General features: G+C 36.0%; 1 protein-coding gene across 1 annotated transcript in view; it reads right to left on the minus strand.

The window, feature by feature from the left end:
• GUCY1A2 (guanylate cyclase 1 soluble subunit alpha 2) overlaps positions 1 to 18,167 on the minus strand; it is a 338,257-nt gene that overhangs the window by 241,083 nt on the left and 79,007 nt on the right. The gene's annotated exons all lie outside the window — the stretch shown is intronic.

Raw genomic sequence — 18,167 nt, forward strand, 5'->3', positions numbered from 1 at the left:
TGCCAGCCAGGGGTCCAAGGTTGGGGATGGAGTCACGAATGGAAGCCAACATGCCTGACTCACACGTGAAGCAAAAGGACAAGGTACGATGCCTGGTCATACATATGTGACTGGCCCAGATGTAGTCCCAGGCTAGCACTTTTGAGGTCCCAAAGCCACATTTGCCTAAACATGCCATTGTCAAGAGGACATTAACTATGGGCAGAAAATGCAAACTTTTAGAAACTTTCTAAAAAATGTATGACAAAAAAGATGCATTGGGAAGCAACATTTTTTTTTAATTTTTATTTTAGCAACTACTAAAATATGAAATGGGGGTAGCAATATATCAGAATTCTGCCAAATAAAACAGGGAGGCGGATGATAGACTTAAGACTTTAAGGATGTCCTGTAAAGCCATCAAGACAGTATTAGATTGGGGCACCTGGGTGGCTCAGTCGGTTAAGCGGCTGACTTCGGCTCAGGTCATGATCTCACGGTCCGTGAGTTCGAGCCCCGCGTCGGGCTCTGTGCTGACAGCTCAGAGCCTGGAGCCTGTTTCAGATTCTGTGTCTCCCTCTCTCTGACCCTCCCCCATTCATGCTCTGTCTCTCTCTGTCTCAAAAACAAACGTTAAAAAATTTAAAAAAAAAAAAGACAGTATTAGATTTTCCTGTATTTTATAACAGATGAGAAAGAAACTTAAATTAGAACAATTTGCTAATAAAAATGATAATACAATTACTTTGTTATCATCTGTAATTATACACCTAGGACAATCAAAAGAATTACCTAAATGTGATACTTAAAAACAAAGTTACCTCCTCTCAAAGAAGGTATTCTAAGTTCAGACTGATGTTAAGTTATTGAAAAACTTCTAGGTATCTTTTGTGCTCATTATGACCTTTGCAAATATTTATCTTATTTCCCTGTGAGTTGATCTGTGAGAATATGAACCTTATGAGAACCCGTAACACCCCTTTTGCAATAAATGCTCAAAAAATATATGCTATTTGATATTCCTTCAGCAGAATGTGATGATGAAGTTCATTCCGAGCTGCATATTGTAAGAAAGGCTCTGGAACCAGACTGTTTGGGTTCAAATACTGACTTTGGCAAGGACTAGGTCTAGAACCTTAGAAAAGTTTTCACATCTTTGGACTTCACTTTCCTTACCTATGAAGTGGTCCTCAGTAACTTACCTATACCTCACAGAGTTGTTATAGGAACTAAATAGGATCATACACAGGAAACATTTAGAAGAGGGCCTCATCATAATCACTCAATATGCCCTATTATCACTGCCATCATAATCATCGACTTTGAAAGGGTAGTAAGAAACCATCAGGCTATTACAACTATCAGGCTAGTAACCCATCAGGCTATTATAAGCTCTTTCCCCAAAGTACATTAAAATCCTGAGAAAGTTTCCAAAAGGTTTAGTCCCAAAGATCATCTTTTGTTTTACAATATACTAAGATTTGTGACCAGAAACCGGAAGTCACTAATTTTAAAGAAATTCATGTTAGTTTTAAACTTCAATTAACTTCAATAATCCTTCACAATAACTGCCACACACAACCTGTTTTATATGTTTAGCATCAGTGGTAGAATTTTAGATTACTTTCTTGCCTCTCCTACCATGGACCAATTCTATACCAGGCGATATGAAACCTGTTGTAAATTATCCTTAGTTCTGAAGGGTAAATATATCAGGAATTCTAGGTCTCGCTTTAAGTTAAATAAAAATAAATTTTTTTAATGTCTTGATTAATTCTGTTGGGAAAATACATGGAATAAGTAATCAGATAATTGTCTACTCCAATTTTTAACAGGATGGCTGGAATGATTTTTGGCATTTTACACTAAAAATAAAAAGAAATATCTACAATAGAATACATAATAGTTCACAAGTAAATCAATGGTTGGTCTAATAACTGACTTTTTTGGCATTAGTGCTATCAACACTAGAAGGCTTCTTCTCTATCGTAAAGTGTGCTTTTGAAAAATATACTCAAACTTACAATATGTAAAAATAGTGTCACAGTCAACCCAACTATGCCAAACCAAGAAAACCAACCCTAACATTAAATTCAAACAATGAAAAAGGAGACAGATCAAATTGGGGAATGCAGTATCTCAAATAAAACAAGCTGAAAAGTTTTAAATAAACCATAAATGTTGGCAAAAGCAATTACTATTAAGATAGAGTGAAGGGAAGTGTGCCTGGGTAGTTGAGTTGGTTAAATAACCAACTTCAGCTCAGGTCATGATCTTACAATTCTGTTCATGGGTTCAAGCCCTGAATTGGGCTCTGTGCTGACAGCTCAGAGCCTGGAGCTTGGTTTGGATTCTGTGTTTCCCTCTCTCTCTCTGCTCTCCCCCATTCATGCTCTGCCTCTCTCTCTCTCTCTCAAAGCCAAACATTAAAAAAAAATTTTTAGGGGCACCTGGGTGGCGCAGTCGGTTAAGCATCCGACTTCAGCCAGGTCACGATCTCGTGGTCCGGGAGTTCGAGCCCCGCGTCAGGCTCTGGGCTGATGGCTCAGAGCCTGGAGCCTGTTTCCGATTCTGTGTCTCCCTCTCTCTCTGGCCCTCCCCCATTCATGCTCTGTCTCTCTCTGTCCCAAAAATAAATAAACGTTGAAAAAAATTTTTTTAATTTTTTTTAATTTTTTTAAAAATTAAAATAAAAGATGGAGTGAAGGGACATGTCCAAAAGTTAACCCACAAAATCCTCACACCTTTGATACTAAGATAAGTAAAAGTAAATGTAATTTAGGTATTATGACTCAAGAATTATTAAGGGCAAAAACAGGAAAATATTAATAAAGCGCTGAAGTAAATTCTTGTACACATAACAAAACAATTTTGAAATTTACGAGAAATATTTTCTTCCAGGAAACATGAAATCAGAGCCTTGTTCAAATTATAAAGAACATTTCATACCAGAGGCACGTAATAATTTCTTCCCCTAGAAATTATCCAATTAGTGGTTAAGGGAAACAAAGCAGATCTACATATACTCTATATTTAGACTTAGAGAAGACTCTGAGGACACATTTTTTTTAATTAAATTACTTTAAATGGTTATATGATAGGGGTGAGAAACAGTCCTATAAATTGAATATTGGCAGCGCTTACAAAGTCACACTACAAAACTGCTGATCTCTTCAAAGAAATGTCTGGGGAAAGCTAAAGATATCAAACTATATGGAATGTCTTCAGGATAATGTTCTTTAAGAAAATCAAACACATTTTTATAGTGCCCAATGATCCCTATCAGGAACAGAACATTGAATCCTTTTATGCATATGGAGACAAAACTATTCATTCTCTTCTGTAATTTAGTAATACAGGTTCAAGTTTAAAAAGGCATAGCCATGGGAATAAAGTTTCAATAATACAAGAGCAGTAAGTTCTAGAGATCTGCCCTGTGGTTAACAATATTGTATTGTACACTTAAAAATCTGTTAGAGTGTTGATCTTATGTTAAGTGTTCCGACTACAATGAAATTTTTAAAAAAGTATCTACTCATGAATGGAAAAACTGACAGACTGTAATGTAAAATCTATGAAATACATAATCCCATAAAATCAAAAAGATTATAAAGAAACTGAAAACAGAACCTGTAAATAATTTATTAGATACTATTTCTATCTGTAAATTGGGAGGGAATAAATAAGGATTCTAACTTCATAAAACTTTGTCCTTTTGAGTTTATATAAATTGTAAGTATTATATATAAACTAACATGCAAATTATTTCACAGAATAATAAACTCACAGTATGGAAAAAACTACAGACCAGAGTTGAATGGTAATTAAATCACTGAAAATCAGTTGTTATAACCAGTCTCAGAAAGACCTTAAGAATAAAATAATGTATGGAGCACCTGGGTGGCTCAGTCAGATAAGCATCTGACTTTGGCTCAGGTCACGATCTCACATTTTGTGAGTTTGAGCCCCATATCGGGTTCTGTGCTGACAGCTCAAAGCCTGGAGCCTGCTTTGGATTCTGTATCTCCCTCTCTCTTTCTCCCATTTGCCACTCATGCTCTGTTTCTCTCTCTCTCAAAAATAAATAAACACTAAAATAAGTTTTAAGAATAAAATAATGTATAACCTACCTAGGAAATGCATCAGAATAGCACAGAATCCTTTTAATGTAAAATACTTATAAAAGTTTCTTTTTTACTCTTGTTTACTGAAATTCTGTACTAAAGGTACATTTATTGCATTTCTAGTACCATCTAAACTAGAAAATATGGGAATGCAAGGTACTAGAATCATAGTAAAATTCTCCATACATGTAGAGAGTGACAGATTCCATGACATCTTTATTAAAGGGGAAGTATGTCTGAAGCTAGCGTTCAACAGTCCATAGAGAATTATTTCATTCATTCACTCATAATTTCGAGACATAAAACTTAAAGTCTCAATCCTTTTAACGAATTCTACATGTTACCAGAAGCATTCTCAATATTAACCATCAACAACTGTGGGGAAATAGGTTCTACTTACATAAATGGGTTAGGAAAAAAATGCTTAGGGTCCAAAGCTGCCACCAAGGGGTGAAAATGCCCAAGATGAGCTAGTGAGATATTGTACTGGGATCACGAGTAACCTGTTATAACACCTGCAGGAAGTTACTTTCCATCTGGCGCCAATGTACGTTGATCACAAACTCCACTTGTCCCCCAGACCCTTTGCTTCTAACACACACAAGTTAATGATTACTGTCTGATTGTTTTCTTCATGTTCACATGTGTAAGATCTTGTTTTCCTCATGTTCACCTCGTCAGTAATATCTTGTGAGCTCAAAAAATACAGAAACAAAACTCCTGTTTGGGGCTCTCATCTCCTCCCAGACACTAGCCTCTCTCATATTCAATTCTGCATCCACTCTCTTGCTGGACAAGAGAGAACTCGAGACTCATAGTCTGTCACAAACATCACAGATTAGTCTGTCCTGACAAGAAATACAGTTCTAGGTCTCTCCTTCAAAGGGACAGAGTTTGGAGATTAATTTTCTTTATCTGCTTGTCTCTGGCACTCAAATCAGATTTGAACTCCTCTGAGCCTCTATGAAAACATGCACACTGTCTTAAAAGAAAAGCAAAAATAAACCAAGACAATCATGTGATTCAAACATACTTTCTTTTCAGAAAAACACAATCCAGTTAACCCTACTCATTCTCTTGCAAAATAGGGAAACACTATTAAACATGACCAAGGGCTCTGGGTCATATTTTGTATGTATGACAGAAAAAGATCAACCTGATAAAAAAAAAATCAGTCTTTAACCAACAATACACTAGAAAATGAAAACTGTTATTTTCTAATAACTAAAAAGCCTCAAGAAAACTTACTAAAGACTCATATCCTAATGAATTATTTACTATTTCAGGATTTCCTAGAGGTTCAATTTTGATACTAAAAAGCATAAATAAATACTTTCTTATACAGTACTCCTGTAAGCTGAAAATGTTGTAAAGGTAGCTTTTCCTATGTTTTACTATTCATAATAAAAAATAGCTCATACAAATCAAATTTTCATTGCATTTTGAGGAGTGGAAACTGGCTGCTAAACTTGGAGCCCAAATATAGGCGGCATTTCAAAGATACTTTAGTGAGTTGAAATTTGAAGGACATTGTAGACTACATTATAAAAGAAGGAGTGTTGGCATGCATGGATGGCTTAGTCGGTTAAGCATCTGACTCTTGATTTCGACTGGGGTTCTGATCTCACGGTTCCTGAGTTTGAGCCCCTCATCAGGCTCCGTGCTGACAGCAGAGCCTGCTTGGGATTTTCTCTCTTTGCCCCTCCCCAACTCACACATTTTCTCTCTGCCTCTCTCCCTCAAAATAAATACACTTTAAAAAAATAAAATAAAATAAAATAAAAGAACAAGAATTGATAACTAAAATTACAGCTTTTACAGAAATGTCTATTTCACAAATTCATCAGTTGTTCAGGAAAGCAAATAAAATGGTATCAAAGCTTATCCTCATAAAAGCACAGAATCTCTGTCAGATATGAACTACTCTGGCTCAGTGAAATAAGTCAGACTGAGAAAGATACTGTACGATTCCACTCATATGTGGAACCTAAAGAAACAAAACAAGTAAATCAACAAATATAAAGCAGAAACAGGCCTGCAAACCCTGAGAACAAACTACCTGTCCCCAGAGGGGAGGGGAGTAGGCAACACGGGTGGAGGGCATGGGTTGAAGCAGTGTTCCAGTCAGATGGCAGCTGCACCTATGGTGAGCTGGTGGCATGTTCAAACTCATCATGTCACCATGCTGTGCACCTGAAACTAACATAATACCATGTGTCAACTGTATTCAAAATAATTAAAGAAAAAAAAAACAGCACAGTGCCACCTGTCAAATGGTAAGCGCAACAAATGTCAGCTGGTGTTACTGACAGACAAAAAGAAAAACATAGGTACTGCTCTTATTCCATAAAATAGCATTTTAAAAACAATGTGCTATTATTTACCTCTGAAGATTTTGGGATTCCCTCTCTGGATCTTTGATAAAATATTTCTAAGAGGTTATCATTTAATATATTTTTGAATTCCCAAGTATCGCGTAGCTGACTATCTTGAACGGCAGCTCACTCCATTTTAAATGTATCTAATGATTGGAAAGTTCCTCTTAATCCTAAAACCAAATCTACTCCATTACAATCTGCACTTTGATCCTGGTTTTGCTTTCTGAAATAAAGTGGAATAAATAGTCTCTTCTATTTGATAACTATTCAAATACTTGAAGGAAGTTTCCACATCTTTCTTATGAATATTTTCATGCAAGGCACTTAATATCTTGCAATAGCCCAGGTACTGTTTTGAGTGCTTTGCGTGAATTAATGAATATATATAATATTTCATATTTAAGTATTAAACCACATTAAGAATGAGTAACACTCAAATTTAAGAAAAGGAACAGGGCTTAGTCAAAACCAAGAATTAAAGATATGAGAAGCCACCAAGGAAATGTTAGATATGTTTATTTGTAAAACGGAAGTAAGTAGTAAACATATTTGTAGACATCAGGAGAATGTGATAGTTGTGCAGGGAAAATGGGAGGGGACAAGAAAGGCCCACTGGCCGTAAGGTTGGCAAGAAAAACAAGTTTTTAAAAGTTAAATTGCTCAAGATCATCCAGCAAGTAAGTGACAGAAAGAGTTGGAATTTGGTAAGTTCTGGTCCAAAGATGACATTCTTAATCACACAAAATACTGCCTCTCAAAACCCCTTCTGTGCTTTCTGGAGGAGGATGTCCAACCAAGACACATATAGAGCTAACTGTTTCTATCAGAACCAGAATCATTACGCGCTATCATAAAATCCACTTGAAAAAAGAAAGCAGATATAGTTTAAAGAATGATGTACAAGTTACTTCCACAGTCAAGAAGTCGTGATCAGTGTTCTGGAACTCAATTATAACAACTCTCAGAATCTTGAAGAGTAAAGACGTGATGTGAATAAAGGAGAAAAGAAAACCTAGTATATTGTGTTTTCATGTCTCTGAGATCTTCAGGAAGTCAGGACCACTTAAGCTGCCTTCCGACCATACAAGTAATACAGTAAATGGTGGCCTCTGAGGTCCTTTTTTGATGAATATAGGGTGAAGCTTGCCTAGACAACTAATGTGTGTTCTCTTACGAGACACATACTATGGTAGTCATAACAACATTGACATGTCAACAGTGTTTGTCTAATGATCTTGGAGTATTCAGCTGACCAAGTTCAGTTGCTGCTCAGAGAAAAAAAAAGGATACGTAAAGGTACATACTGGCCTTGTGGTTCAACTGCAGTTGCTGGGTTCCCACCTGGGCACAAAAAATATATATATACTCAGAGATACACCTGTCATTTCAACCAGTGCTATTTATAAAAAGGATGAAGTATAAGAGAAGGAGATACTGAAATATGCAAATTGTGTTGACTGATAAAGACTAGACTTATATTTGCAAAGAACAGAAGTTCCTGGGCCAAAGTTTCTCCATAACTATTTTTTATAGGAGAGTAAATAAACGATCACACAAGACAATTACATGAGAACTAACAGGGATATAGTTAGTAGGTGTGCCAAAGTATGTTAGACTGTTACTGAGTAACCAAAAAATGACACACAAAAGAGTAACTGCACTAATGATAATCTGAAAAAAAAACTGTAAAGACTAAATTGGCACATGTTACTCTTTTATCAGAGAAACAATTTTTAAATCCAATTATCTAAAACTATATAAAAAAAGATTTATAGGAAAAAGTAAAAATAAGTATACCAAAATGTTATCAGTGAGTACTTCAGAGTGCTAATAAAATAGATTTTTTAATGATCTACATTTTTTTTAATGTTTATTTATTTTTGAGACAGGGAGAGACAGCATGAATGGGGGAGGGTCAGAGAGAGGGAGACACAGAATCTGAAGCAGGCTCCAGGCTCTGAGCTGTCAGCACAGAGCCCGATGCGGGGCTTGAACTCATGGACCGTGAGATCATGACCTGAGCCGAAGTTAGATGCTTAACCGACTGAGCCACCAAGGCGCCCCATGATCTACATTTTTTACAAAGTATAAATTATTTCATAATAAAAAAAAACTTAATAAAAAGATTCCAGGAACAGATTGAAAAAATATGATTAAAACCTTCAGTAACCAAAAAATATGTAGCTTTATTTGTTAGAAAGAAAGAAAGAAAGAAAGAAAGAAAGAAAGAAAGAAAGAAAGAAGACAGAAAGAAATTAAACTAGATGCCCCAATGTTGTTTATAGCAGCATTATCAACAATGGTCAAACTATGGAGAGAGCCCAACTGTCCATCAACTGATGAATGCATAAAGAAAATATGGTGTGCATATATATATATATATATATATATATATATATACACACACATATATACACACACACACACACACACACACACACAGTGGAATAATACTCAGCCCTAAAAAAGAATAAAATATTGCCATTCACAACAACATGAATGAAGCCAGAGTGTATTATGGTAGTGAAATAAGTCAGTCAGAGAGAGAAAAAATACCACATGATTTCACTCTTATGTGGAATTTAAGAAATAAAAAAAAGTGAGCATTCAGGGGAAAAAAGAGAGACAAACCAAAAATATACTCTTAACTATAGAGAACAAACTGATGTTTACCACAGGGGAATGGGGGGGGGGAGGGGTAAAATAGGTGATGGGGATGAAGGAAGGCACTTGTGATGAGCATCCGGTGATGCATGGAAATGTTGAATCACTATATTGTACACTTAAAGATAATATTATACAGTATGTTAAATGGAATTTAAATTAAAACTTTAAAAAGAAATAGAGTATATAATACACTGGAATATATGTTTTTTCCTAATTAATTAAAAAAAATAAATATACAGTCACAAATAATATATGTAATGATTATCCTATACATAATAACCACAATTATTACATATAACTAGGTTTATATCATGTAAACTGCATCACAAAAGGTGGTGGGAGAGAAGGAATGGAACTGTGTAAGAACAGAACTGTCTACCAACACCAGGGCAGTATTAATTTGAAAGAGCTTATAACAAGCTAAATTATGCATTGTGATCTCTAGAGCACCCACTAATAAAATAACTTTAAAATATATTTGTAAAATCAATAAGGAATTAAAGTATCATGCTAAAAATATTCATTTAATGCAAAAGAATTCTTGAAAGAGGAACATGGGAACAAAGAAACATGAGACACATAGAAAACAAAACCATAGATGTAATTCCAAACAAGTCAACAATTACATTAAACATGAATACACTACAATCCAGTCAAAATGCAGAGATTATTCAGGGTGTATAAAAAAGTGAAAGCCAACTTTATCTGTAAGAAACACCCTTCAGATTCAAAGGCAAACACAGGTTGAAAGTGAAAAGATTAAAAAAAAAAAGATATACCATGCAAATAGTATCTATTTATGAAACATTCAAAAACAAATATTAACTATCCCACACTAAGTCTTTCAGAAAATGAATAATAGCAAACACTTCCCAACTCATTCTCTGAGGCCAAAGACACTGCAAAAAAAGAAAGACAGACAGACAGACAGACAGAAAGAAAGAAAGAAAGAAAGAAAGAAAAGAAATGACAAAATCTAAAGACCAATATCTCTCATGAACAAAGATGCAAAAATCCTTAACAACACATCAGCAAACCAAATTTAGCAACATATAAAAAGGTTTATAACATATAAATATGGCCAAGTGGGATTTATCTCAAGATTTTGAGTTCAACATCTGGAAATAATTAGTATCTCATATTAAGAGAAAGGCAAAACCATACGATCATCTCAATAGATAAAAGAAAATAGATGGTACACAATCTAAACCTATTCATGATACAAAGTCTCAACAAACTAGGAATAGAAAGGAATTTCCTCCATCTGCTTTAAGAACATAAATACCCAACAGCTAACATCACACGTAGGGTAGAAGACTGAATGCTTTACTTTTTAAGTTCAGAAAAAGGCAAGGATATCCACTATCACCACTTCTATTCAACACTGTACTGAAGGTTCTAACCAGGGCAAAGGTAGGGAGAGAGAGAGAAAGAAGTAGGGAGGGAGAAATACAGGGAGGGAGATAGACAAAGAAAGACAAATTAAAAAGAAAGAAGGGTAACTATCCTAACTCTCAGACTACATGACCTCCTATGTAAAAAATCCTAAATACCTCCCTCCCCCCCAAAATAGCATTTTTCCTATTCTGTAATAGTAAACTATTCTAATATGAGTTTAGTAAGACCATAGGACTCAAGATCAATATACAAAAATGATTTGTATTTCTATACAAAAATACCATTTAAAAACATTGTCTTTGTTGTACCAAGAAACAAACAAAATGTTGACAAAAGTTAAAGCAGATCTAAATTAACTGAGAGAGATAACTTCATGGAATGGAAGACTCCATGTATTTTAAGACAGCTCTTCTTTCTAAATAAACCTACAGATTCGGTAAAATCCCTATCAAAATACTAGAAGCTATTTTGGAAATTGACAAGGGTATCCTAAACTTTATGTGGAAATACAAAGGACCAAGAATAGCCAACACAACTTTGAAAAGGAGCAAACTTGGAAGACTTAAAATACCCAATTGCAAAACTTATTTTGATCCAGTAATCAAGACTCTGTGTTATCACCATAAAGTTAGGTATCTTTAAAAAAATGAAGAAGAACAGAAAGGCAAGAAAAAATGTACAGTCAATTGATTTTTGACAAAGTTGCAAAGGCAATTCAATGGTGAAAAGATTGTTTTCTCAAAAACTGAGCGGAGACAACTGGAAATCTACCTGCAAAAAAATAAAAAACAAAAACAAAAACTTGGGCCCACGTGGCATACACAAAATACACCTCAAAATGAATCACAAATTAAGATTTAAAACCATAAAACATCTAGAAGAAAACAAAGGAGAAAATCTGTGGCCTTCAGTTATATAAAGATTTGTGAGATACCATACTAAAAGCAAGCTTCCTAAAAGAAAATAATGGTACCATCACAGTACCATTGTGCTTCAAAAGACAGTAATTTTTGAAGTCAGTATCTAGAATGTATATATTTTTTTTTAATTCAGTAGGAAGACAAACAACACCGATATGGGCAAAACATTTGATTAGACATTTAACCAAAGAAATTATACCAATGGTTAATAAGCACAAGAGAAGATGCTTAACATCACCAGTCATCGGGGAAATGTGAACTAAAACCCAAGATACTACTTTACATCCACCAGGATGGTCATGATCAAAAAGAATGCCAATACCTAGTGTGGGTGAGAACGTGAAGAAGCGTGAAGCCTCATATGTTGGTCAAATGTGAGATAGCATAGGCTCTTTGTTCAACAGCACAGCAATTCTTTAAAAAGTGAAACATATACTTAGTATATGACACGGCAATTCCTCTGCTAGGAATCTACCAAGGAGAACTGGAAATATATCCAACACAATCACTTATATGCAGATGTTCATTGCAACATTATTCACGACAGTCTAAGTCTGAAAACAGACTTTGTTTCCAGTGTCTATCAACTAGTAAACGGAAAAAAACAAAACAAGAACCACAGTATATATGTGCAATGGAACACTGAACTAAAAATGAACAAATTACTCATACACACAAAAACATGGATAAACCTCAAAAACATTATGCTGACCAAAAAAGACTACATATTTGTATGATTACGTTTTTAAGAAAGGTCAAGAAACGACAAATCTATATAGATGTATGTAGGCCAGTGGTTGCCTGGGATCAGGAGTAGGAGCAAAGATTGACCACAAATGGGCACAGGAAACTTTGTTTGGGGCGGTGGGGGGGGGGCAATAAAGTGTTCTAAAACTCTACTGTTGTGATAGTTGCACACACACTAACTAAAAATTACTATGCTGTATACTTATGAAAAATGTTAATATGAATTAAGAGCATCTTTAAAACTGAGGAGGTGGGCAATAAATTCCAAACAGCTCTTCAGCTTTTAATTTAACTGAGACTGAAAGCTACCAGCTAAAACAAAAGGATCAGTTAAAGAAAGCTTCTGAACAATTTGTAACTCAAAGGGCCAATTCCCCCTCCCCTCCAAGAAGGTACCACTCTAGCAGTCAATGGTATCTCATTTATGGTAGGAGACACCTTTTGTTAGTTCAGATGCAATCTTTCCTGCTAACAAAAATAAAAACGTGGTAAATGGGCACTTGAGGCATGGAGGTCACTATAATGAATATATGATTCACCAAGTAACAAATACCTTGTCCTCTCTACACAATACAGTAACTAGATGGTAGCATGGCACTATGCAGACATTTTAACGTTATAGGCATTTAAAGATTGAAAGACCCGGAATGAGCCTCAGCAATACTGGTGTCAGAATCCGAATTTGCCCAACACACTTTAAAAGGCAGTTTATGATCAGGAAGCAGTTCCAGAGAAAAGACAAAACAAACAAACAAACAAAAACAAAAAAAAAACACAAAAATTAGACATCTCATTTATAACTACAAGAGCAAAGCAAACTCCAGATAGTTGTGACTTGAGTTATGACTATGTTCTATAATGCTAATTTATAGAGAAAGCCCTAATGGCATTTTGTCCATCACTAAAATTATCGTTCAATATTTGAAATTCTCTAGGAGAATGTTTCAGTCTGAAGAGAGAAAAAAAAAAACTCACATTTTCCCACACTAAACTGAACTGAAGTTGAAGTCAAATGATATACTCTTTTTTTAAATTTTTTTTTAACGTTTATTTATTTTTGAGACAGAGAGAGACACAGCATGAACGGGGGAGGGTCAGAGAGAGGGAGACACAGAATCTGAAACAGGCTCCAGGCTCTGAGCAGTCAGCACAGAGCCTGACGCGGGGCTCGAACTCACATACCGCGAGATCCTGACCTGAGCCGAAGTCGGACGCTTAACCGACTGAGCCACCCAGGCGCCCCATCAAATGATATACTCTTGACAGCCAGGTGAAATTTGTTTTTCAATGGTGTCATTATGGCATAGTAAGATTAATAAATATATTTTCAACTTTTCAATCATCGTGTCAGGAGAAAATGGGCACATGTCTAGGAAAAATAAAGGAGTCTGGAAGCTGATCTGACCACAGAAAATCAGAGGTTAATTCCATATTCTTTTAAAATTATTTCCTAGCATTTGTTTTGTGGCTTCTAATTAATAAGAAGCCTGGGGTGGTGGGGGGGGGGGGAGAATAAGACAGACCTGGGGATATTTCTAGGGATTGAAAAAGAAATGTGTTACTATTGTTCATGCTTTTCCTGAGTTCCAACTCTGAGAACACAAGTGAAAATGAGTAACAATGCCATTGCTCTGTTGTGGGGATGATGTATTTCAAAACCTGGACTCCTTCCACAATATTATTAAAGTTCTTTGAAGCGTTGCTGCTAAGAAAAAAAATATCAAAAGAACTCATGTTATTTATTGTTTCTCAAATCAACTGCTATTTCAGGTTGTGCCTAAGCTAACCAGTTGGTTTTATCTTGGAAGCCATTGGCACAGCAGAGCACTATCACATGTGTATATAAAAGATATTAGTAGACCCAGGCAGTAAAAACTTGATTCCAAACTTCAGTGACTCTGAAAAGGAGACTCAGGATTTTAAAACAAGAGTCTATAAAGAAAAGAGCAGATCCCCAAGTCATATTTTAGGGAGATGTTATACCAGCAGGCTTCATATTTCTCTAAAATTATTAAGCCTACTGATGTCCAGTACCTTCTTTTCTAAAGCCATAAATGAGGAGAGGAATGGATAGGAAGGAGGTTACAAGTGTGAAGAACAAAAGTAATAATCATGGCTTACACTGAAGCTGAAGATAGAAAAATTTTACATGGACTGTCATTTAATCCTTACAAAAAAGTGTTTGAGGTAGGCAGCCTAAGCTGTCAGAGAATTACTTTAAGTCGGTCCTGATAAGAGGATGACTCTTCATGGTTGAAAAGTCAGATTCCCCTCTGCTTCTCTTTGAAATTGCCTGAATTCATTGAATCAAAGGGATGATAGCAACTTTCATGACCCACGGACTTCCTATAAATTTACACATGTTAAAGATGACTTAATAAGGAGTATAAATACTAATTATTCATCTGGGTTTCTTAATTTCCAGATGAATTAACCTGAGGCTCAGATTACAGGGATTTACTAAAATCACGGGTCTGAGACGCCTCTCGCCCAGGCTACCTCCACTTTCCCACACACTATCACCTTATAATGTGGAGAAGGAAGCCATGGGCCATTCGTCAAGTTTCTAAGAGCCCTCTTTACACACATGGCCCCTTTCATACAAAGAAGCTTTGGAATCTGTGTCAATACATTAGATTCACAGCACTGGATGTAATGCCCCAAGCTGCACATTGTACTACAAGAAATTTCCTCTAAAAATCACCACAATGCCTCCAAAGACTGATGTGAAAAACTTCCGAATTCTCCAAATAGTTAGATTTGAATGACCTAAAGATGCATGCACAAATTAAAAGAGATTCATAATTCACCATTAATTCCCAATGCTGAATCTGTTCTTTTTTAAAATAATGAACTAATTCATTCATATTTAATGCCTGACATCTGATAAAGAAACGTGAAGAAAAGAGGGTGAGCTTTAAGGAAAGATAAAAACACAGAAATGCCACATGAGCAGAGAAGAAAAGAGAGAGAGGAGACTATGTAAGGCATAGGTGATCACTCAGAAGATGCAGAGGGAGCCAAATAGAGGGACTCCAAGTTGGATCAATCCACCTGGAAGAGTCCCTCCTGACCTCTAAAGTCTGCTGAATTGAAGCCTGCCACTGATGACTGCATATGATGCCTCTCAGTGACATTCTCCCTTCTGGTCTCCATAACTCATTACTGCACAATCACGATGCAAGTTCTCTGGAACGAGGATGATGGCTTTCTGATCCATTAGTATTTCGCCAAACTGCACACAAACACATTCTGCCTCTAATCATATGGGTAAGCAATGGCTGACAACAGAAAATGACAAAGATCCTGTTTAGCAGAAGCATTACAGTTCATTCCGCAAATGATTTACTGTCATTCAGCTACACAATCAGCTCTTGGTTTTCGTTTCTTGGGTATCTGGCGTTTTATTTTGTTTTTTTGGATGGCAGGTATTAAGTGCACAGCCAAAACAGTTAAATTATCATGAAAGCCTTCACCGTTGGACCAAGGAATATCCTAAATTATTTAAAAATAGCACTTTCTTGGGGTGCCTGGGTGGCTCAGTCGGTTGAGCATCTGACTTAGGCTCAGGTCATGATCTCACGGCTTATGAGTTCGAGCCCCACATCACGCTCTGTGCTGACAGCTCAGAGCCTGGGGCCTGCTTTGGATTCTGTGTCTCCCTCTCTCACTCTGCCCCTCCTTGGCTCATGGTCTCTCTCTCAAGAATATATAAAACATTAAAAAAAAAAAACTTTAATAAGTAAAAAAGAAATGAAACTAGCACTTTCTTATCAAAGCCCCATAAAAAAATTAGAAACTTTAGACAACATGGAGTTATTCATTGATAAGAACAGCTATTATGGGGAAAATAATGAATAATAAGGTCACATTTATCAAGAGAATCCTAATTTTTAACCTTGGTTTTCTTTCCTCTTTCCATGTGTTAAGAAAATACAAACTGGGATTTGGAAACATAGTAATTCAAAAATGTTATTCCTCTGGTTAAGACTCCATGACATAATGTTACTGACCACAGTTCCAATTGGGGCCAAGAAGAACTTCCCAAATGACCCCTTCTGGCAAACCCAGGTGAATAAGCAGAACTGTAAGCCTAAGGATGAGAGGATTGCTGTCCTATTCTAAGAAAAAATCCTGCCCTATTCCTTTATTTTTAAGCTGTCACTGCCATGTTTAAGTTACAATGGCATCTTCTCAATGAGCACATTTTCCTATTACTGGAATTGGCAGGGGGCCTTGACCTGTGAGTCGTCATTTCATTATGTCTATTCCTCACCATGGTACACAAATGAAATAAATACAAGCCAGATGAAATAAAGGGGGAAAATCTGTAGCAATAACTATAAATTGAATTAATTTTTCTCAAATCTACAAAATATATAAAGCAATTAACATTGGTAATAACATATTCTACTTCAGGCACATTTTCAAAAATATAAACTTCAATTTTATTAAATTTTTTTTTTCAACGTTTTTTATTTATTTTTGGGACAGAGAGAGACAGAGCATGAACAGGGGAGGGGCAGAGAGAGAGGGAGACACAGAACCGGAAACAGGCTCCAGGCTCTGAGCCATCAGCCCAGAGCCCGACGCGGGGCTCAAACTCACGGACCGTGAGATCATGACCTGGCTGAAGTCGGACGCTTAACCGACTGCGCCACCCAGGCGCCCCAAAACTTCAATTTTAAAGGCCAACACTGCTCACACCCTTCTAGCCAAACACTTCACTTCTGTAAAACAGAACTGACAGTTTTAATATTCTCTAAATTAAAAGGACAGAATAATTTCAAATTTAAATCACCTACAAATACGGACAAAAACATACACTAAACAACTTCATTCTTTTGCAACAAGCTTCAAGAAGGGGTAGCAATCACTTAACATATAAATACATATATGTGTGAAAAATATTATTTAAAACACCATGTGTAATCAAACAGAAATAATAACAATTCATTCAGACTAAAATATCCAAGCATGCCAAGTTGGAATTTTCAAGTTTATCCTTAGAAGCTTTCGAATCACTGAATCTAAATGATGAAAACAGCGCTTGTATGAGTTTCCTAAATCATGGCATCCAGTTATCCTGAATAAATGGGCATCGTTCCCTATTTCCCAAGTGTTTTGCTTAAAATGTTTCCATTGAATTTCAAAATTATAAAAAGCAGTTCTAAAACGAATGCTACAGAAAATCCTCAAAAATGTCTTTGGCTCTGCTTTCAGGGGGCTAGTCTCTCATTTATTTATCATGGCAGGCATGTCAGAATACGTGAGTACTCATTCACTGAGTTTTTAATTGTCTCTACAACTCATCTTTCCTTTAGCGCACAGGAGCCTGTTCATTTCCAAAAGTCAACAGCTTTCCCTAAAATGCTTGTGAACAAGCTGAATCACCTAGAAGAAGTTCACTTTTTTTTTTAATTTTTTAACATTTTATTTATTTTTGAGAGAGAAAGAGAGACAGAGCATGAGCAGGGGAGGGCAAAGAGTGAGGGGGGACACAGAATCTGAAGCAGGCTCAGACTCTGAGCTGTCAGCACAGAGCCCAATGTAGGTCTTGAACCCACGGACTGCGAGATCATGACCTGAGCCGAAGTCAGATGCTTAACTGACTGAGCCACCCAGGTGCCCCATACTTTCCTTGTCACAAAATACCAAAAAGCTCTACTGGAAGTTGATAGACACAAAGGTCCACTGCAGAAGAATATCGCTTATATCATTTACTTTTGTGTTTAGAACAATAATGACTAACTTTTCTTCACACTTCTATTTTAATGTTGACTTCCTCTAAAAAAGAAAAAAAAAAAAAGCTTTACCCGAGGGCACATATTTGTGTCAACTATTTAAGATTCTTCTTTTATCTTTTCATTTCTTAATAACCCACATTTTCCAAGCAGGGATTCCAAGAAATTAATAACAATTCCTAGTGTTGATGCTATTCTCCAAGCAGTGAG

The sequence above is a fragment of the Prionailurus bengalensis genome, chromosome D1 (genome assembly GCF_016509475.1).
Source record: "Prionailurus bengalensis isolate Pbe53 chromosome D1, Fcat_Pben_1.1_paternal_pri, whole genome shotgun sequence".
Classification (NCBI taxonomy): domain Eukaryota; kingdom Metazoa; phylum Chordata; class Mammalia; order Carnivora; family Felidae; genus Prionailurus; species Prionailurus bengalensis.